We start from the raw sequence: 21,769 nt of genomic DNA on the forward strand, positions 1-21,769 counted from the left end.
CAATATTTATCCTTCAACCAATATCACTAAAACAGTCATTATCACATTGCTGCTTGTAGTATCATACTGTGGGCAAATTGGCTGTTACATTTTCTACATTACAACAGTGACTACATTTCAAAAGTACTTCCCTGGCTGTGAAGCTCTTCCTTAGGTTGTGAAAGATGCTATGTCAATGCAAGCTCTTGCTCTCTCTCTCTTTCTGAAACATTAGCCAGTATTTTATTGGTTGGCTATGGGTATGAGTAAGGGAGTCATTTTTAGCTCTTTCTGCCATTTACCTGTGGATTTCACTGATCTGCTGGAGTTATAGTGGGAGACTAAGAGCATTCCTACAGAAACTTTGTTTGCTTCCTCTGAAGGTTATGAACCTGCGCCACAGGAAATTGAGCCAATGTGCTGCATCACTATGCCATCTATTCCATTGTGTTTTCAGACATGTACTTAAGATATACAAGAGCTGATTCTGTGTTCCCACTGGGGGATGGTGCTTTCAGGGAGTGCCTGGTGTGATCTCACAGGTGCCTATGTGCAATTTCCTACCATGTGCTTCTTAGAGCATAAGGTCAGCGCTATAGACACAAAGTAGTGTCATACATGCATTCAACGTAAAGAAATATTCAGGCCAGGTTCCAAGCTGAATTTTCATTTGTAGGATCACTAAACAACAGAAACAGCTTGCATTTATGTAACGTATTCAATGTTGAAAGTATCCCAAAGCACCTCACAGAGCCATAACAGGAAAAAAAAATGGAAGCCAAGTGTCAGGCAAACCACCCACCTGCCAGGACTGAGGGAAACATGATTTCACTACATGAACATTAAAAATTAAAGTTGCAAGCCCCTGACTGGAAAGACATTTGCATAGTAACTAGCAGAGTTGGAACAAGGGACAAAGGACCATGCCCTGACCCATTCAACCAACAATGGACTTTTGATTACCAGACGTTGAAGGTGGGGGGAGCTAGCATTCCAGGTTGACTGCTAAGGTAGCAAAATCCCCAAACACAGAAGTAGTGGTCAGACCAGTTTTAGTCACATGACTAGCTGGCTGTTGAGATTAAAACTTCCAACAGGGGATTTGAATTCAGGAAAGCCGTGTGCTCCCTGTTGGAACAGAACCTTTCTCTCCAGTCCTGCCTGCCCCCATCTCTTTCCCACAGAACTGAATCTTGTGAAAACACGTGAACCTCAAAGAGAGAAAAGTCTCCTACGTGAACATGGTTTAAGAAGAACATTGGGCCCCGATGAACAGCAAGACTACCTACAATCAAGTGAGTTCGAAGCACAGTAAAAACGAAACTCTTCTGATATTGCTTCAAACCCCCTCTCTACTATATTTTCCTCTCCTCTTTCCTGTCCCTATTTGCATGTGTGTATCGCATATGCATGCTAGCGTGGGCGTGTCATATATCCATAGGCATTAATCGTATTAGAGTTTAAGTTTAAGGTTTCGTAAATTTCACATCTCTTCTTTAAACCTGAGAAAGCCTGTTTGTGCTCATTTCTTTGCCTGATAATTGGAAAGCTGTGAACAAGGATTCACAAAGAGGGAGTTCAAAACAGTGTGTTTAAAATTAAACCCTGTTGCAATAAGACCAGGTGAAAATAGTAACAGACCCCTAGACACCTTTCTCACCTGGTTGTAACACAAACCAAAGGAGAGATCAAGCAGTTGACAAAGCTTGCTCAAAGAGGTGACTTTTAAGAAGCATCTGAAAGAGGAAGTTGTAGGGATTTAAGGAGGGTATTCCATAGCATGGAACCTATGTAGTTGAAGGCAAGTTATTATAGTTGAAGGCAAGTTATTAATAGTTGGGTGATGGGGAATGGGGAAGATGCTCAAGAGGCTGGAATTGAATCAAGAAAGAGTTGGGGAAGTGCAGTATGGCTGGAGGAGGTTACAGAGATAGGTAGGGTAAGGCCATAAAAATGAGGACGTGAATCTTAATATTGAGGTGTTGGGGGACTGGGAACCAAGATATACAGTGAGGAAAGGGTGATGGGTGAGTGGGACTTGCATGGGATAGGATCTGGCCAACAGATTTGGAGGAGGGTGGGAGACGGGTCAGGAAAGCAATGGAATAAGTCTGGAGGTGGAAAGGCATGGATAAGACTTCCTGCAGCTGATGGGCTGAGGCAGCAGCAGAGACAAGTGATGTTATGGAGATGGAGTTAGGCAGTCCTTGTGATGGAGAGGATAGAGGCTCAAACACTCAGCTCTGGGTCAAAAAGAACACTGAGGTTGCGAATTCTGCAACCTGAGACCGTGACAAGGCAGAAAACCGGAGTACAAAGCCAAAGATGATGGCATTGGCTTTTGAGGGCAATGTTTCACTGAAGAGAAATATGGCTTATCCAAGCCTGGACTAATGCTCCAGAGACATGAGTTCCAACCCCACTACAGCAGCTGGGAGAATATAAATTCAATTAATTAAAAAAAATTTGGAATAGAAAACTAGTTTCAGTAATGTTAACTATGAAACTACTGGATTGTCATAAAAAAAACCCATCTGGTTCATTAATGCCCTTTAGGGAAGGAATTTTGCTGTCTTTACCTAGTCTGGCCTACGTATGATTCCTGACCAACTGCAAGGTGATTGACTCTTAACTGCCTTCTGAAATGGCCTAACCATATTCCAAACATGGACCAAAGAGCTGAATTCCTGAAGTGAGAGTGACTGCCCTTGACATCAAGGCAGCATTTGATTGAGTATGGCATCAAGGAGCCCTAGCAAAACTGAAGTCAACGAGAATAAGGTGTAAAACTCTCCACTTGCTGGAGTCATATCGAGCACAAAGGAAAATGATTGTGGTTGTTGGAAGCCAATCATCGCAACCCCAGGACATCACTGCTGGAGTTCTTCAGGGCAGTTCCTGGGCCCAACCATCTTCAGCTGCTTCATCAAAGAGCTTCCTTCCATCATAAAGTTAGAAGTGGGGATGTTGATAGTTCAGTGTTCAGTTCCATTTACAACTCCTTGGATAATGAAGCAATCTGTGCCTGCATGCAGCAAGACCTGGACAACATTCGGGCTCAGGCTCATAAATGGCAAATAATATTTGCGCCACTCAAGTATCAGGCAAAATGGCCATCTCCAACAGGAGAGAACCTAACCATCACCCCTTGACATTCAATGACATTACCATTGCTGAATTCTACCATCAACATCCTGGGGGTCACCATTGACCAGAAACTTAACTGAACCAGCCACATAAATACTGTAACTACAAGAGCAGGCCAGAGGCTGGGAATTCTGTGGCAAGTATCTCACCTCCTGACTCCCCAAAGCCTGTCTGCCATCTACAAGGCACAAGTCAGGAATGTGATGGTGTACTCTCCACTTGCCTGTATGAGTGCAGCTCCAACAACAGTCAAGAAACTTGACACCATTCAAAACAAGCAGCCCGCTTGATTGGCACCCCATCCACCACCTTATGCTTCCTCTCAGCAAGTTAGGTTCTGTTGGACCTGTCAGACGGTGGGCTGGATAGGATTTCCTAGGGAAGCCTGGGATCTCCCATAGTCACAACTCTTTGATGTAGAGGGGATGAGCAGAAGGTTTACCCAATGCTCTCTCTACTGAAATTTCCTGGCCTCCTCTGAACTGGGCAGAATATAGGCAGAACTCTCTCTTCCACCCCATTTTCTGGCCCCGTTCAGCACTTATGTCAAAGTTGTGCTTAGGGCCCGATTGGAATTTTGATTCCAATGCATTTTAGTCACGGAGCTTCCTTCTTTGTGCTGGTGGATTGTATGTGACATCCAACCCGTAACCTAATACTAATTCCCTTATGAAACGACTACGTGCACTGGCTGGCTGTAGGGATTCTGGTGGTCCTATACCTCATAACGTTGTTTCTTGTGAAGGCCCTGTAACTGCTACTGCTTGGGCTAACAGACTGGGCCCATATTCTGGCACATCCTTTCATTTGCATGGCAATGTTGCATGGACTAAATAAGGCACCACCCTGAGAAACCATTTCTTGGAATAGAACAGTTCCGTAGAATAAATCAGAAATTACCTTCTCTTGTTACCTGAGACCAGTCTGTCTTTCAGGATGAGATGTTATGTGCTGGGAAATGAGGTGGGCCAAGTGAACTAAGTGTCTGTGGGGGAGTACCTGGGTAAGAATGATCGTTGTTTTATAATGTTTAGATTAGTAATGGAGAAGAGAAAAGAATAATTTAAAATAGAACTTCAGTGGGGTGAGAGGGGATCTACACAGGATAAATTGGAACCAAAGATTGACTGGTAAAACGGTGACAGAACAATGGGTGATCTTTAAGGAGGAGTGTTTCAGATACAGGCTAGGTATGTTCCAACAATGGTGAAAGGTAGGGGAACCAAAGCCAGGGTTCCTTGGATGACAAGGAAGGTAGAAAATATGATTAAACAAAAGAAAAGAATGTATGATGCATGTCAGGTGAATTCTTCAAGCGAGAACCAAGCCAAACTCAATATGTTGAGAGGGGAAGTGAAGAGGAAAATAAAACTGGCAAAGAGAAAATGAGAATAGAATGGCAGTTAACACAAAAGGGAATCCAAACGTCTTCTACTGGCATGCAAATAGTAAACTGAGGCCTATTAGGGACAAAGAAGGTGATATAGGCTTAGAGGTACAGGGCAAGGCTAGAATACATAATGAGTACTTTGTATTGGTGTTTACTAAGGAAGAGGATGCTGCTGAATATCAGTAGAAGAGGACGTGGTAGAGGTAATGGATGGGGTGAAAATTGATAGGCAGGATGTACTGGAACAGCTGGCTATGCTTAGAGTGGATAAGTCACTTGGTCCGAATGTCTTACATTCCAGGTTGCTAAGAGAAATGGGAGTGGAGATAGCATAATCTTCCCTAGAGGATTGGAGAGTGGCAAATGTAACACCCTTGTTCAAAAAAGAGTGTAAGGACATTCCAAGTAACTACAAGCTGGTCAATTTAACATCAGTGGTGTAGAAACAATAATCATGGAAAAGATCAACAGACACTTGGAGAGGTTTGAGTTAATTGAGGATAGCCAGCATGGATTTGTAAAAAGCAGATCATGCTTGACTAATCTAATTGAATTTTTTGGTGAAGTAACAGAGAAGGTTGGTAGAGAATATAATGGATGTTGTCTGTATAGATTTTAAGAAAGCCTTTGACAAAGTACCACATAAAAGGCTTGTTAACAAAATTGAGGCTTATGGAATAGGAGGGTCAATGTTAGCTTGTATTAAAAAAATTGACTTTAGGACAGAAAACAGTGAGTCGTGGTAAAGGATTGTCTACCATCCTCCAGTCTGAAAAACAACGGTGTTCCCCCATGATTCAGTGGTAGGACCACTGCTTTTTTTGATATATATATAAATAACTTGGAATACAGAGTAAAATTTTAAAATTTGCTTACCATACCAAATTTGGAGGTGTGGCAAACAGTGACGATGATACAAATCGACTGCAACAGGACAGAGATAGGCTAGCAGAAGGGGCAGACACGTGGCAAATTAAATTTAATACAGAGAGGTGTGAAATGATGCATTTTGGCAGAGGGGATAGAGAGAGGCAATATAGACTTAATGGCACAATTCTAAAGGGACAGAGAGACCTTGGGATCCATGTGCACAGATCCTTGAAGGTGGAAGGACATATTGAGAGAGTAGTTAGCAAAGCACATGGTATTTTGGGCTTCATAAATAGAGGTATTGATTACAAAAGCAGGGTATGCTGAACCTTTATAAAGCTTTGATTAGGCCATAACTAGACTACTGTGTCCAGTTCTGGTCACCACACTTTAGGAAGGATGTGATGGTCCTTGACAGGTAGCAGGGTAATTTACCAGAATAGTTCCAGGGATGAGGGATTTTAGCTAGAAGGTTAGGTTGGAGAAGCTGGGGTTGTTCTACTTGGAGCAAAGGAGGTTGAGGGAAAATTTGATAGAGGTGTACTAGATTATGACAGGTTAAGATGAAGTAGTCAAAGAAAAGCTGTTCCCATTCGCTGATGGTACAAGGACTAGGGGACATGATTGAAGGTTTTGGGCAAGAGATGCATGGGAGATGTGAGAAAGAATGATTTTTACATAGCGAGTGGCAATGACCTGGAACTCGCTGCCTAGGAGAGTGTTGGAAGTGGAGACAATTACTTATTTCAAAAGGAAATTGGATGGGCATTTGAGGGAAATAAACTTGCAGGGCTACGGGGATAGAGTGGCAGAATGGGACTGATTGGATTGCCCTACAGAGATCTGGCATGGACTTGATGGGCTGAATGGCCTCCTGTGCCATTATGTATTCAGCATAAACATCCAATGCCCATTGACCCTAATAAATCCTTGCCAATACTGATAACCTTTGGAAAACTCATGCTTCATTGTCTATTTTCCCTTTGAAGGAAGTGCTATTTAACAATCTTGATATAAGAAACAATGGTATAAGACAATTACATGGTGCACCAATGAGAAGTTAACTCCACATTACCTGAAATGCAAATATCCATCACTGACTATAGTTCCTATAGTATAAAATTCAGTGTACATTTGCATCAAAATATCAAAATTTTTCATTTCAAATGCTTTGGGGGTCCAGGCCATGATCTGGACACCAAGGTGGGTCCAACTTGTGCTGTTGGGTGGGCTGGTACACCTGCTCCCTGCAAGACATGCACACTTGCAGCTGTTCTGCCAGGCTGGTAATATGGAACTCCTACCCTGCGAGCCCCCCAATCCTGGTCACATCTCTTACATCAATGTTCTTGTTTGGGGCAGGATGAGGCTCCACAACCAAGAAAGCCCATTGGAAATTGAAGTGGAAGCCAGCACCTGTCATAGACAGGTCTCAGCCTACATTTGCAATCCCTACAGCATATTCCCACCATAGGAGTTAATATGGGAGTGTGCAAGATGGGCCACGGATTTTGGCCCTACAGTTGTTGACAGCTTACATGAGATATACAAGGCTTTTTATAGTATACAGCTTCTAGACACAAGACCATGACTTAGAACATCTAAAGTGATGCAATAAAAATGGTCAACATACATTATAGCTGATATAAAGGAGGAATTACAATGTTGTAATTTAATGTCAATCAATTGTAGACAAGATACCTGTTCTATTTTTGAGGTTTTACAGCTCTCAAATATCAGGTCACTTTCATGGGTGAGTCACAACACCCATTGTGTTCACGACTGAACATATTGCAAACCTTTCTTTGGGAAAGGAGAGGAACCATAAGGGCATTATTTTTACTCGTCATTGATTGTACATTCAAATGATAGAATGATCATTTTTCAATATGGTTTTTGTCAACTCTTCATGTCTTTGGTAATATTTATTCCAATTTCTGTATAAATACTTTGCAGAAACTTAAGTTTATCAAATTTTCATTACCCAGCAACAACATATCCAACATATGAATTTTATGCAATGTAGTAAACAAAAAATTGCCTCATCCTGTTGAATGTCTTTTTGAAATTCTCGAAGAATAACACGATATCACAACATGCTTCATGGACAAGGAAGTTATTATCATCATCAATGGGTTTTCAAATAGAACCCCGCAACCCCATACAAGATGCTTTAAGGGAGAAGACAAAGACCATCAAAAGGATGGATACCAGGCAGACCAAGCTGTACAACAGATGCTCTGCACCTTTCATCTGCACACCTACATCTGCAGACAGAGGTGACTTGAATTTGCTTTAGCTGGTGATGAGTGCCTGTGGAGGTTCCAATTTTGAAGATAGATTGTGGCAGCCAATCTGATGGCAGAGATGCATGTGAAGGTCCCAGTCACAACAGATCATGTTTTACATGGTATTGCATGAAAGCACACTGGGATGATCAACCAGCAACACTTTATTGGACATACCTGCTAAGATGTTACCCATCATATTTGCAAGCATCATCTAACTTGGTAATTACTGTACATAACTGTATTTACAAAATCTGGGTCAACAGAAAACCAGAAGCAGGCCAGTGCCATGTGCAATCAGTAGACCTGCTGCTAACACACACCACAGGGAAAGTGGAGTTACAACTGGTTAACTGCAGTCTCAAACTTGCATCTCCTGCCTTCCAGGGATGTTACAATGCAGGCTTATGGAGATGATGCTATGAAGTGGCACAAAGGATGATCCTCTAATTGCCACGTCATGCAGCACCACTTCAGTAGCCTTAGGCTTTTCTGTCTCTTCCATTATAAAAGATGTAATAGCAGAGCACTTGGAAAACAGTGACAGGATCGGACAAAGTCAACATGGATTTACAAAAGAGAAATCATGCTTGACAAATCTACTGGAATTTTTTTGAGGATGTAACTAGTAGAATAGGTAAGGGAGAACCAGTGGATGTGGTGTATTTGGATTTTCAGAAGGCTTTCGATAAGGTCCCACATAAGAGATTAGCGTGCAAAATCAAGCACATGGGATTGGGGTAAGGTAACGACATGGATAGAGAACTGGTTGGCAGACAGGAAACAAAGAGTAGGAATAAACGGGTCTTTTTCCGAGTGGCAGGCAGTGACTAGTGGGGTACCGTAGGGATCAGTGCTAGGACCCCAGCTATTCACAATATATATTAATGATATAGATGAGGGAATTAAATGTAACATATCCAAGTTTGTAGATGACACAAAGCTGGGTGGGAGTGTGAGCAGTGAGGAGGATGCAGAGAAGCTCCAGTGTGATTTGGACAGGTTGAGTGAGTGGGAAAATACATGGCAGATGCAGTATAATGTGGATAAATGTGAGGTTATCCATTTTGGTGGCAAAAACAGAAAGGCAGATTATCATCTGAACGGTGATAGATTGGGAAAGGGGGAGGTGCAGCGAGACCTGGGTGTCCTTGTGCACCAGTCACTGAGAATAAGCATGCAGGTGCAGCAGGCAGTTAAGAAGGCAAATGGTATGTTGACCTTCATAGCGAAAGGATTCGAGTACAGGAGCAAGGATGTCTTGCTGCAATTATACAAGGCCTTGGTGAGACCATATCTGGAGTATTGTGCGCAGTTTTGGTCTCCTTATGTGAGGAAGGATGTTCTTGTTATGGAGGGAGTGCAGCGAAGGTTCGCCAGACTGATTCCTGGGATGGCAGGACTGACATATGAAGAGAGATTGGGTCGATTAGGTTTGTATTCGCTAGAGTTTAGAAGAGTGAGAGGGGATCTCGTAGAAACCTACAAAATTCTAACAGGACTGGACAGACTAGATGCAGGAAGGATGTTCCCGATGGCGGGGGAGTCCAGGATCAGGTGTCACAGTCTAAGGATAAGGGGTAAGCCATTTAGGACTGAGGTGAGAAGAGATTTCTTCACCCAGAGAGTGGTGAACCTGTGGAATTCTCTACCACAGAAAGCATTTGAGGCCAAATCATTAAATATATTCAAGAAAGAGTTAGATATAGTTCTTAGGGCTAATGGGATCAAGGGATACGGGGAGAAAGCGGGAACAGGTTACTGAGTTTGGATGATCAGCCATGATCGTATTGAATGGTGGAGCAGGCTCGAAGGGCCGAATGGCCTACTCCTGCTCCTATTTTTTTACGTTGACTGTTTCCAGAATTTGGGACTTACTTTTTCTCATTTTGCCAGTCACTTCTAAATTCCCCCCTGCATTTACTCTTGTGGCAAAGTCTGCTAATGGGTTGAGATGCCTTTTGAGCATCTCTAAAGACTTCCAATATTTTTGTCACTCTATTGTGATATATTTCCATAGTGCTGCCAAACACTGCTCTGTAGGCTGCACGCAATGCCCAGATCCTTCTCCAGTTTTGTATCTTGTAGCCAATAACCATTTATTTTATATTCCCAGTGTTTATTTCATTTTCTTAGTCTCATTGAATGCCATTTGTTTACTTCATAGACCATTAATCACCCATCTTTCTAACCTACCACATCCCTTCAAATTTCAAAATAAAAATACTGGAAACAATCAACAGGTCAGGCAACATTAGTGAAAATTGGCAAAATAGCATTTCAGGTATGAACCCTACTTACATATTTTTAGACATCAAATGAAGACAGGAATGGATGTAGATGTAATAACACTCAGTGAGGATTAGCCAATCCAAGCTCAGTGTTGAGGTTCACACATAAAAGCATTAAGAAGCAACAATGCAATTAACTGATGTACATTTAAACAAATTATATACAAATAGTTAATATAATCATAATTTCTCATGGTGCTTTTTATTCCTACAAATGTTTTCCCTCATTTCTCAACTCCTGAAGAGTGAGTACTCACGCTGGACACAGTTCCATGAGATCAGAGTGGAACAGTACAGTCTATTTATTGTTTCTGACACGATTCCAAGTGTTGCCTCTGAAGTGGGAGTAAAAGTTGTACACAATCTGTTGAATTTCCCTTCCTCCTCAGAACATATTCCACATTAAAATGTGGTAAAATGAGTGATTCTCTAATTCTAAATTTAAAGCGATGGCAGTAGGGGCGGCCCTGTCCCCCCACCCCCAGCGGACAGTGATCCTGCTCCCCCCCACCCCCTCACTGCAGTCTAGTGGGCAATGAATTCCACCACCCCTTTCCCTGGCCCTGCGGACAGTGAATCTTACCCCCACCCCAATAAACAGTGAATCTTTTCTCTCTCCACTCCAGTGGGCAGTGAATCTACCCCCACCCCTCCCTCAATGGACAGTGAATCTTTTACACCCTCATCCCATCCCAGTGAAAAGTGAATTACCCCCTCCCCTTGCCACAAGCCTGGCGGACAGTGAATCCCCTCCCTCCTTCCAGCCTAGGGGATAGTGAATTTCCCACCCCCCAGTCAGAGAGGACAGTGAATTCTGCCCCACCCCCAGTGACCAGTGAATCCCACCCCCACTGGACAGTAAATTCCATGCCAGTGGACTGTGATTTCAATCGTCCAGTGGACAGTGAACCCCCCCCCCAGTGGTCAGTGGATACCCCCAGTGGAGAGTGAATTCAACCCCCCCCCCCCCCTCAGTGGACAGTGATTTCAGACCTCCCCAGTGGACAGTAGATTCCAACCCCTCCAGTGGACAGTAACCCCACCCTAGTGGGCAGTGGATGCCCTCCCCCCAGTGGACAGTGGTTTCCACCCCTCCCCCCACCCCCCCGCAGGACAGTGGATTCCCCCAAGTGGACAGAGAATTCCACCCACCACCTGTGGACAGTGAATCTCTCTCTCTCTCCCCGCCCCCCCCCCCCGCTCCACAGTGGACAGTGAATCTCTCTCTCCCACCCTCTCCCCCCCCCTCCACCACCAGTGGACAGTGAATCTCTCTCTCTCTTCCCCCCCCCCCCGCCCACCACCACCAGTGGACAGTGAATCTCTTCCCTCCCCAGTAAACAGTGAAAGCTCCCACTGGACAATGAACACCCCAATGGATAGTGAATTCACCCACCCCGCAACTGGACGGTGAAGGCCACCACCCCCAGTGGGCAGTGTTCCCCAGCCCAGTGGACAGTGAATCCCCCGGTGGTCAAATTTGACCCCAGTAGATAGTGAATTCCACACCCTGTCCAATGTCCCCCTACCCACCCACCCACCCTGGAGGGACAGTGCCACCCACTTCCAGTCCGGGGGACAGTGTTCGTCCATCCAATGGATAGTGACCAACACCCACACCCCCAGTCCAGTCCAGTGGACAGTGTCTGCCCCCCAATCCACCCCAGTGACTGCCCCCCAAGTCCAGTGGACAGTCCACTCCCTCAGGTCCAGTCCAGTCGACAGTGTCTGCCCGCCCCCCCAGTCCAGTGGACAGTGTGATTTCCCCTCCCCCCCCCAGTGGACAGTGTGTCTCTCCCCCGCCCAAGTGGACAGTGTGTCTCTCTACCCTCCCCCCACCCCCCCACCGCCCCAGTGGACAGTGTCTCTCCCCTGCCCCCAGTGGACAGTGTGTCTCCGCCCCCCAGTGGACAGTGTGTCTCCCGTCCCCCCAGTGGACAGTGTGTCTCCCCCCCAGTGGACAGTGTGTCTCCCCCAGTGGACAGTGTGTCTCCCGCCACCCCCAGTGGACATTGTGTCTCCTGCACCCCCAGTGGACAGTGTGTCCCCTCCCCCCCCAGTGGACAGTGTGTCCCGTCCCCCCAGTGGACAGTGTGTCCCCTCCCCCCCAGTGGACAGTGTGTCCCCCCCAGTGGACAATGTGTCCCCTACCCCCCCAGTGGACGGTCTGTGTCCCCTGTGGACAGTGTGTCCCTTCCCCCCCCCAGTGGACAGTGTGTCTCCCCCAAGCCCCAGTGGACAGTGTGTCTAACCCCCCCCCCCCCCTTAGTGGACAGTGTCTCTCCCCCCCAATGGACAGTGTGTCTCCCCCCACCCCCCCCCCCAGTGGACAGTGTGTCTCCCCCCCCCCCCCAGTGGACAGTGCGTCCCCCCCAGTGGACAATGCCTCCCAGTGGACAATGTCCCCCCCCTCAGTGGACAGTGTCCCCCGCCCCAGTGGACAGTGTGTCTCTCCTTCCCTTCAGTGGACAGTGTGTCTCTTCTCCCCCCCCCCCCCCCACCCCCGCCCCAGTGGACAGTCTCTTCTCCCCCCTGCCAGTGGACAGTGTCTCTTCTCCCCGCCCCCCCGCCACAGTGGACAGTGCATCCCCCCCAGTGGACAGTGCCTCCCAGTGGACAATGCCCCCCCCCCCCCAGTGGACAGTGTCCCCCGCCCCAGTGGACAGTGTGTCTCTCCTTCCCCCCAGTGGACAGTGTGTCTCTTCTCCCCCGCCCCAGTGGACAGTCTCTTCTCCCCCCCGCCAGTGGACAGTATCTCTTCTCCCCTCCCCCCACAGTGGACAGTGTGTCTCTTCTCCCCCCCTCCCACTGGACAGTGCGTCTCAAATCCCCCCCAGTGGACAGTGTGTCACCCCCCTCACAGTGGACAGTGGTCTCTCCCCACCCCCAGTGGACAGTGTGTCTCTCCCCCCGAGTGGGCAGTGTGTCTCATCCCCCCCAATGGACAGTGTGTCTAACCTCCCCCACCCCGCAAGTGGACAGTGTCCCCCCTCCCCAGTGGACAGTGTGTCTCTCCTTCCCCCCCAGTGGACAGTGTGTCCCCTCCCCAGTGGACAGTGTGTCTCCACCCCCCCCCCAGTGGACAGTGTGTCTCCCCCCCCCCCAGTGGACAGTGCGTCACCCCCCCAGTGGACTGTGTGCCCCCCCAGTGGACAGTGTGTCTCCCCCTCAGTGGACAGTGCCCCCCCCAGTGCACAATGCCCCCCCCCAGTGGACAGTGTGTCTCCACCCCAATGGACAGTGTGTCACCCCCCCCCCCCACAGTGGACTGTGTGCCCCCCCCAGCGGACAGTGTGTCTTCCCCCTCAGTGGACAGTGCCCCCCCAGTGGACAGTGCCCCCCAGTGGACAATGCCCCCCCCAGTGGACAATCCCCCCCCCCAGTGAACAGTGTGTCTCTCCTTCCCCCCAGTGGACAGTCTCTTCTCCCCCCGCAAGTGGACAGTGTCTCTTCTCCCCCCCACAGTGGACAGTGTGTCTCTTCTCCCCCCTCCCACTGGACAGTGTGTCTTTTATCCCCCCCCCAGTGGAAAGTGTCACAACCGCCCCCCCAGTGGACAGTGTGTCTCTCCCCACCCCCAGTGGACAGTGTGTCTCTCCCCCCCGAGTGGGTAGTGTGTCTCATCCCCCCCAGTGGACAGTGTGTCTCTTCTTCCCCCGCCCCAGTGGACAGTCTCTTCTGCCCCCCGCCAGTGGACAGTATCTCTTCTCCCCTCCCCCCAGAGTGGACAGTGTGTCTCTTCTCCCCCCTCCCACTGGACAGTGCGTCTCAAATCCCCCCCAGTGGACAGTGTGTCACCCCCCTCACAGTGGACAGTGGTCTCTCCCCACCCCCAGTGGACAGTGTGTCTCTCCCCCCGAGTGGGCAGTGTGTCTCATCCCCCCCAATGGACAGTGTGTCTAACCTCCCCCACCCCGCAAGTGGACAGTGTCCCCCTCCCCCCTCCCCAGTGGACAGTGTGTCTCTCCTTCCCCCCCAGTGGACAGTGTGTCCCCTCCCCAGTGGACAGTGTGTCTCCACCCCCCCCCCCCCCCAGTGGACAGTGTGTCTCCCCCCCCAGTGGACAGTGCGTCACCCCCCCAGTGGACTGTGTGCCCCCCCAGTGGACAGTGTGTCTCCCCCTCAGTGGACAGTGCCCCCCCACAGTGGACAGTGTGTCACCCCCCCCCCCAGTGGACTGTGTGCCCCCCCAGCGGACAGTGTGTCTTCCCCCTCAGTGGACAGTGCCCCCCCAGTGGACAGTGCCCCCCAGTGGACAATGCCCCCCCCCAGTGGACAATGCCCCCCCCCAGTGGACAATCCCCCCCCCCAGTGAACAGTGTGTCTCTCCTTCCCCCCAGTGGACAGTCTCTTCTCCCCCCGCAAGTGGACAGTGTCTCTTCTCCCCCCCACAGTGGACAGTGTGTCTCTTCTCCCCCCTCCCACTGGACAGTGTGTCTTTTATCCCCCCCCCAGTGGAAAGTGTCACAACCGCCCCCCCAGTGGAAAGTGTGTCTCTCCCCACCCCCAGTGGACAGTGTGTCTCTCCCCCCGAGTGGGTAGTGTGTCTCATCCCCCCCAATGGACAGTGTGTCTCCCCCCCCGCAAGTGGACAGTGTCCCCCTCCCCACTGGACAGTGTGTCTCTCCTTCCCCCCCAGTGGACAGTGTGTCCCCTCCCCAGTGGACAGTGTGTCCCCACTCTTTCCAGTGGACAGTGTGTCCCCTCCCCCCAGTGGACAGTGTGTCCCCTCCCCCCGGTGGACAGTGAGTCCCCCCCCCCCCGCAGTGGACAGTGTGTCCCCTCTTCACCCCCAGTGGGTAGTGTGTCCCCTCCCCCCAGTGGACAGTGTGTCTCCCGCCCCCCCCAGTGGACAGTGTGTCTCCCCCCCAGTGGACAGTGTGTCTCACCCCCCCAGTGGACAGTGTGTCTCTCCCCACACCCAGTGGACAGTGTGTCTCTCCCCCCGAGTGGGTAGTGTGTCTCATCCCCACCAATGGACAGTGTGTCTCCCCCCCGCAAGTGGAGAGTGTCCCCTTCCCCCCTCCCCACTGGACAGTGTGTCTCTCCTTCCCCCCAGTGGACAGTGTGTCCCCTCCCCAGTGGACAGTGTGTCCCCACTCTTTCCAGTGGACAGTGTGTCCCCTCCCCCCAATGGACAGTGTGTCTCCCCCACCCCAACCCCCCGCAAGTGGACAGTGTCCCCCTCCCCAGTGGACAGTGTGTCTCTCCTTCCCCCCCAGTGGACAGTGTGTCCCCTCCCCAGTGGACAGTGTGTCTCTCCTTCCCCCCCCAGTGGACAGTGCCTCCCAGTGGACAATGTCCCCCCCCTCAGTGGACAGTGTCCCCAGCCCCAGCGGACAGTGTGTCTCTCCTTCCCCCCAGTGGACAGTGTGTCTTCTCCCACCTCTCCCCCCCCCCTGCCCCAGTGGACAGTCTCTTCTCCCCCCTGCCAGTGGACAGTGTCTCTTCTCCCCACCCCCCACAGTGGACAGTGTGTCCCCCCCCAGTGGACAGTCCATCCCCCCCAGTGGACAGTGCCTCCCAGTGGACAATGTCCCCCCCCCCCCAGTGGACAGTGTCCCCCGCCCCAGTGGACAGTGTGTCTCTCCTTCCCCCCAGTGGACAGTGTGTCCCCACTCTTTCCAGTGGACAGTGTGTCCCCTCCCCCCAGTGGACAGTGTGTCCCCTCCCCCAGTGGACAGTGAATCCCCCCCCCCAGTGGACAGCGTGTCCCCTCTTCACCCCCAGTGGACAGTGTGTCCCCTCCCCCCAGTGGACAGTGTGTCCCCTCCCCCCCAGTGGACAGTGTGTTCCCCCCCCCCCCCACAGTGGACAGTGTGTCTCTTCTCCCCCCTCCCACTGGACAGTGCGTCTCAAATCCCCCCCAGTGGACAGTGTCACCCCCCTCACAGTGGACAGTGGTCTCTCCCCACCCCCAGTGGACAGTGTGTCTCTCCCCCCGAGTGGGCAGTGTGTCTCATCCCCCCCAATGGACAGTGTGTCTAACCTCCCCCACCCCGCAAGTGGACAGTGTCCCCCTCCCCCCCCAGTGGACAGTGTGTCCCCTCCCCAGTGGACAGTGTGTCCCCATTCTTTCCAGTGGACAGTGTGTCCCCTCCCCCCAGTGGACAGTGAGTCCCCCCCCAGTGGACAGTGTGCCCCCTCTTCACCCCCAGTGGACAGCGTGTCTCCCGCCCCCCCAGTGGACAGTGTGTCTCCCCCCCCAGTGGACAGTGGGTCTCCCCCCAGCCCCAGTGGACAGTGTGTCTAACCCCCCCCCCCCCACCAGTGGACAGTGTGTCTCTCCCCCCCAATGGACAGTGTGTCTCCTCCCCCCAGTGGACAGTGTGTCTCCCCCCCAGTGGACAGTGTGTCTCCACCCCCCCCCCAGTGGACAGTGTGTCACCCCCCCAGTGGACTGTGTGCCCCCCCAGTGGACAGTGTGTCTCCCCCCCAGTGGACAATGCCCCCCCCCGCAGTGGACAGTGTGTCTCCACCCCAGTGGACAGTGTGTCACCCCCCCCCCCCCCCAGTGGACTGTGTGCCCCCCCAGCGGACAGTGTGTCTCCCCCCTCAGTGGACAGTGCCCCCCCAGTGGACAGTGCCCCCCAGTGGACAATGCCCCCCCCAGTGGACAGTCCCCCCCCCCCCAGTGAACAGTGTGTCTCTCCTTCCCCCCAGTGGACAGTCTCTTCTCCCCCCGCAAGTGGACAGTGTCTCTTCTCCCCCCCACAGTGGACAGTGTGTTTCTCCCCCCCCCCCCCCCACAGTGGACAGTGTGTCTCTTCTCCCCCCTCCCACTGGACAGTGCGTCTCAAATCCCCCCCAGTGGACAGTGTGTCACCCCCCTCACAGTGGACAGTGGTCTCTCCCCACCCCCAGTGGACAGTGTGCCTCTCCCCCCGAGTGGGCAGTGTGTCTCATCCCCCCCAATGGACAGTGTGTCTAACCTCCCCCACCCCGCAAGTGGACAGTGTCCCCCTCCCCCCCCCAGTGGACAGTGTGTCCCCTCCCCAGTGGACAGTGTGTCCCCACTCTTTCCAGTGGACAGTGTGTCCCCTCCCCCCAGTGGACAGTGTGTCCCCTCTTCACCCCCAGTGGATAGTGTGTCCCCTCCCCCCAGTGGACAGTGTGTCTTCCGCCCCCCCCAGTGGACAGTGTGTCTCCCCCCCAGTGGACAGTGTGTCTCCCCCCAGCCCCAGTGGACAGTGAGTCTACCCCCCCCCCCCCCACCAGTGGACAGTGTGTCTCTCCCCCCAGTGGACAGTGTGTCTCCCCCCCCAGTGGACAGTGTGTCTCCCCCCCAGTGGACAGTGTGTCTCCACCCCCCCCCCCCCAGTGGACAGTGTGGCTCCCCCCCCAGTGGACAGTGTGTCACCCCCCAGTGGACTGTGTGCCCCCTAGTGGACAGTGTGTCTCCCCCCAGTGGACAGTGCCCCCCAGTAGACAATGCCCCCCCCAGTGGACAGTGTGTCACCCCCCCCCACAGTGGACAGTGTGTCACCCCCCCAGTGGACTGTGTGCCCCCCCAGCGGACAGTGTGTCTCCCCCCTCAGTGGACAGTGCCCCCCCCAGTGGACAGTGCCCCCCAGTGGACAATGCCCCCCCCCCAGTGGACATGTCCCCCCCCCCCCCCCAGTGAACAGTGTGTCTCTCCTTCCCCCCAGTGGACAGTCTCTTCTCCCCCCGCAAGTGGACAGTGTCTCTTCTCCCCCCCACAGTGGACAGTGTGTCTCTTCTCCCCCCTCCCACTGGACAGTGTGTCTTTTATCCCCCCCCCAGTGGAAAGTGTCACAACCGCCCCCCCAGTGGACAGTGTGTCTCTCCCCACCCCAGTGGACAGTGTGTCTCTCCCCCCGAGTGGGTAGTGTGTCTCATCCCCCCCAATGGACAGTGTGTCTCCCCCCCCCCCCGCAAGTGGACAGTGTCCCCCTCCCCCTCCCCACTGGACAGTGTGTCTCTCCTTCCCCCCCAGTGGACAGTGTGTCCCCTCCCCAGTGGACAGTGTGTCCCCACTCTTTCCAGTGGACAGTGTGTCCCCTCCCCCCAATGGACAGTGTGTCTCCCCCACCCCAACCCCCCGCAAGTGGACAGTGTCCCCCTCCCCAGTGGACAGTGTGTCTCTCCTTCCCCCCCAGTGGACAGTGTGTCCCCTCCCCAGTGGACAGTGTGTCTCTCCTTCCCCCCCGAGTGGACAGTGCGTCCCCTCCCCCCCCCCCCCCCCCAGTGGACAGTGTCCCCCCCCCATGGACAGTGTGTCCCCTCCCGCCCCCCAATGGACAGTGACCCCCCTCCCCCCCCAGTTGACAGTGTGTCCCCTCCCCCCCAGTGGACAGTGTGTCCCCTCCCCCAGTGGACAGTGTGTCCCCTCCGCCCAGTGGATAGTGTCCCCCCCCCCAGTGGACAGTGCCCCCCCAAAGTGGACAGTGTGTCCTGCCCCGCAGTGGACAGTGTGTGTCCCCCGCAGTGGACAGTGTCTCCCCCGCAGTGGACAGTGCGTCGTCCCCCCAGTGGACAGCGTGCGCCCCCCAGTGGACAGTGTGTCTCCCGCCCCCCCAGTGGACAGTGTGTCTCCCCCCCCCAGTGGACAGTGTGTCTAAGCCCCCCCCCCCTAGTGGACAGTGTCTCTCCCCCCCCCCAGTGGACAGTGTTTCTCCCCCCCTCCAAGGACAGTGTGTCTCCCTCCCCAGTGGACAGTGTGTCTAAGTTCCCATTGGACAATGCGTCCCCCCCAGTGGACAGTGTGCCCCCCCAGTGGGCAGTGTGTCTCATCCCACCCAATGGACAGTGTCCCCCCCCCGCAAGTGGACAGTGTCCCCCTCCCCCCTCCCCCCTCCCCAGTGGGAGTGTGTCTCTCCTCCCCCCCCAGTGGACAGTGTTTCCCCTCCCCAGTGGACAGTGTCCCCACCCCCACCCCCAGTGGATAGTTTGTCCCCTCCCCCCAGTGGACAGTGTGTCCCCTCCCCCCCCCCAGTGCACAGTGTGTCCCCTTTTCACCCCCAGTGGATAGTGTGTCCTCCCCCCCAACAGTTGACAGTGTGTCCCTTCCCCCTAGTGGACAGTGTGGCCCCTCCCCCCCAGTGGACAGTCCCCCCCTGTGGACAGTGTGTCTCCTCCCCCCCCCCCAGTGGACAGTGTCCCCCTCCTCTCCAGTGGACAGTGTGTCCCCCCCCCCCACAGTGGACAGTGTGTCCCCCCCCCCCCCCCCACAGTGGACAGTGTGTCCCCACGCCCCCCAGTTGACAGTGTGTCCCCTCCCCCCCAGTGGACTGTGTGTCCCCTCCCCACAGTGGACAGTATCTCCCCCCCACTGGACAGTGTGTCCTGCCCCCCCCGTGGACAGTGTGTGTGTGTCCCCCAGTGGACAGTGTGCCCCCCCAGAGACAGAGTGTCCCCTCCCCACCCACCAGTGGACAGTGTGTTTCCCGCCCACCAGTGGACAGTCCCAGCTCCCCCCCCAGTGGACTCTGTTCCCCCCCAGTGGACAGTGTCCCCCTCCCCCCCCAGAGGACAGTGTGTCCCCACTCCCCCCAGTGGACAGTGTCCCCCCCCCACAGTGGACAGTGTGTCCCCTCTCCCCCCCCCAGTGGACAGTGTGTCCCACCCACCCCAGTGGACAGTGTCCCCCCCAGTGGACAAAGTGTCCCCCCCCCCCAGTGGACAGTGCTCCCCCCTGTGGACAATGTGTCCCCTTCCCCCGCAGTGGACAGTGTGTCTCCCCCCCCAGTGGACAGTGTGTCTCCCCCCCCACTGTGGACAGTGTGTCTCCCCCCTCAGTGGACAGTGACCCCCCAGTGGACAGTGCCCCCCAGTAGACAATGCCCCCCCAGTGGACAGTGTGTCTCTCCTAACCCCCAGTCGACAGTGTGTCTCTTCTCCCCCCCCCCCCCCCCCCCCAGTGGACAGTCTCTTCTCCCCCAGCCAGTGGTCAGTGTCTCTTCTCTCCCCCACAGTGGACAGTGTGTCTCTTCTCCCCCCTCCCACTGGACAGTGCGTCTCTTACCCCCCCCCCCCCAGTGGACAGTGTGTCTCCCCCCCCAATGGACAGTGTGTCTCCACCACCCCCCCCGCAAGTGGACTGTGTCCCCCTCCCCCCTCCCCAGTGGACAGTGTGTCTCTCCTTGCCCCCCAGTGGACAGTGTGTCCCCTCCCCAGTGGACAGTGAGTCCCCACCCCCAGTGGACAGTGTGTCCCCACTCCCCCCAGTGGACAGTGTGTCCCCACCCTCTCCCAGTGGACAGTGAGTCCCCTCTTCACCCCCAGTGAATAGTGTGTACCCTCCCCCCCATTGGACCGTGTGTCCCCTCCCCCCAGTGGACAGTGTGTCCCGCCCCCCCCGGTGGACAGTGTTCCCCCCCCCCCGTGGTCAGTGTGTCTCCCCCCAGTGGACAGTGTGTCCCCACTCCCCCCAGCGGACAGTGTGTCCCCTCCCTCTCCCAGTGGACAGTGAGTCCCCTCCCCCCACAGTGGACAGTGTGTTCCCCGCCCCCCAGTGGATAGTGTGTCCCCTCCCCCCCAGTGGACCGTGAGTCCCCTCCCCCCCCAGTGGACAGTGCCCCCCCGTCCCCCCCGTGGACAGTGTGTTCCCCACCCGCCGTGGACAGTGTGTGCCCCCCCCCCCGTGGACAGTGTGTGTCCCCCCCCCCGTGGTCAGTGTGTCCCCCCCCCCAATGGACAGTGTGTCTACCCCCTCCCCAGTGGACAGTGTGTCTCCCCCCCAGTGGACAGTGCCCACCCAATGGACAGTGCCCCCCCAGTGAACAATGTCACCTCCCCCCCAGTGGACAGTGTGTCTCCCCCCAGTGGACAGTGTGTCCCTCCCCCCCAGTGGACAGTGTGTCCCCTCCCCCCATTGGACAGTGTGTCTCCCCCCGCCCCAGTGGGCAGTGTGTCTCCCCCCTAGTGGACAGTGTGTCTCCCCCCAGTGGACTGTATGTCTCCCCCCCCACATTGGACAGTGTGTCTCCCCCCAAGTGGACATTGTGTCTCCCCGCCCCCCCAGTGGACAGTGTGTTTCCCCCCCAGTGGACAGTGTGTCTCCCCCACAGTGGACAGTGTGTCTCCCCTCCCCAGTGGACAGTGTGTCTCCCCCCTCCCGTGTGGACAGTGTCCCCCCCAAGTGGACAGTGTGTCTCCCCCCCTCAGTGGACAGTGTCCCCCCCCAGTGGACAGTGTCCCCCCTCAGTGGACAGTCTGTTCCCCCCCAGTGGACAGTGTCCCCCCCAGTGGACAGTGTGTTCTCCCCCCAGTGGGCAGTGTGTCTCCCCCCCCAGCAAGTGAACAGTGTCCCCCTCCCCCCCACAGTGGACAGTGTGTCTCTCCTTCCCCCCCAGTGGACAGTGTGTCCCCTCCCCCCCAGAGGACTGGGTGTTCCCCGCCCCCCTCCCCAGTGGACAGTGTGTCTCTTCTCCCCCCTTAGTGGACAGTCTCTTCTCCCCCCCCGCCAGTGGACAGTGTCTCTTCTCCCCCCCACAGTGGACAGTGTCTCTTCGCCCCCTCCCACTGGACAGTGCATCTCTTATCCCCCCCCCAGTGGACAGTGTGTCATCCCACCCCCAGTAGACAGTGTGTCCCCTCCCCCCCCATTGGACCGTGTGTTCCCTCCCCCCAGTGGACAGTGTGTCCCCCCCCCCCAGTGGATAGTGTGTCCCCTCCCCCCCATTGGACCGTGTGTCCCCTCCCCCCAGTGGACAGTGTGTTCCCCCCCCAGTGGATAGTGTGTCCCGCCCCCCCAGTGGATAGTGTGTCCCCTCCCCCCCAGTGGACAGTGTGTCCCCCCCCAGTGGACAGTGTCCCCCCCAGAGGACAGTGCCCCCCCGTAA

The sequence above is a fragment of the Heterodontus francisci genome, chromosome 1 (genome assembly GCF_036365525.1).
Source record: "Heterodontus francisci isolate sHetFra1 chromosome 1, sHetFra1.hap1, whole genome shotgun sequence".
NCBI classification, from domain to species: Eukaryota; Metazoa; Chordata; class Chondrichthyes; order Heterodontiformes; family Heterodontidae; genus Heterodontus; species Heterodontus francisci.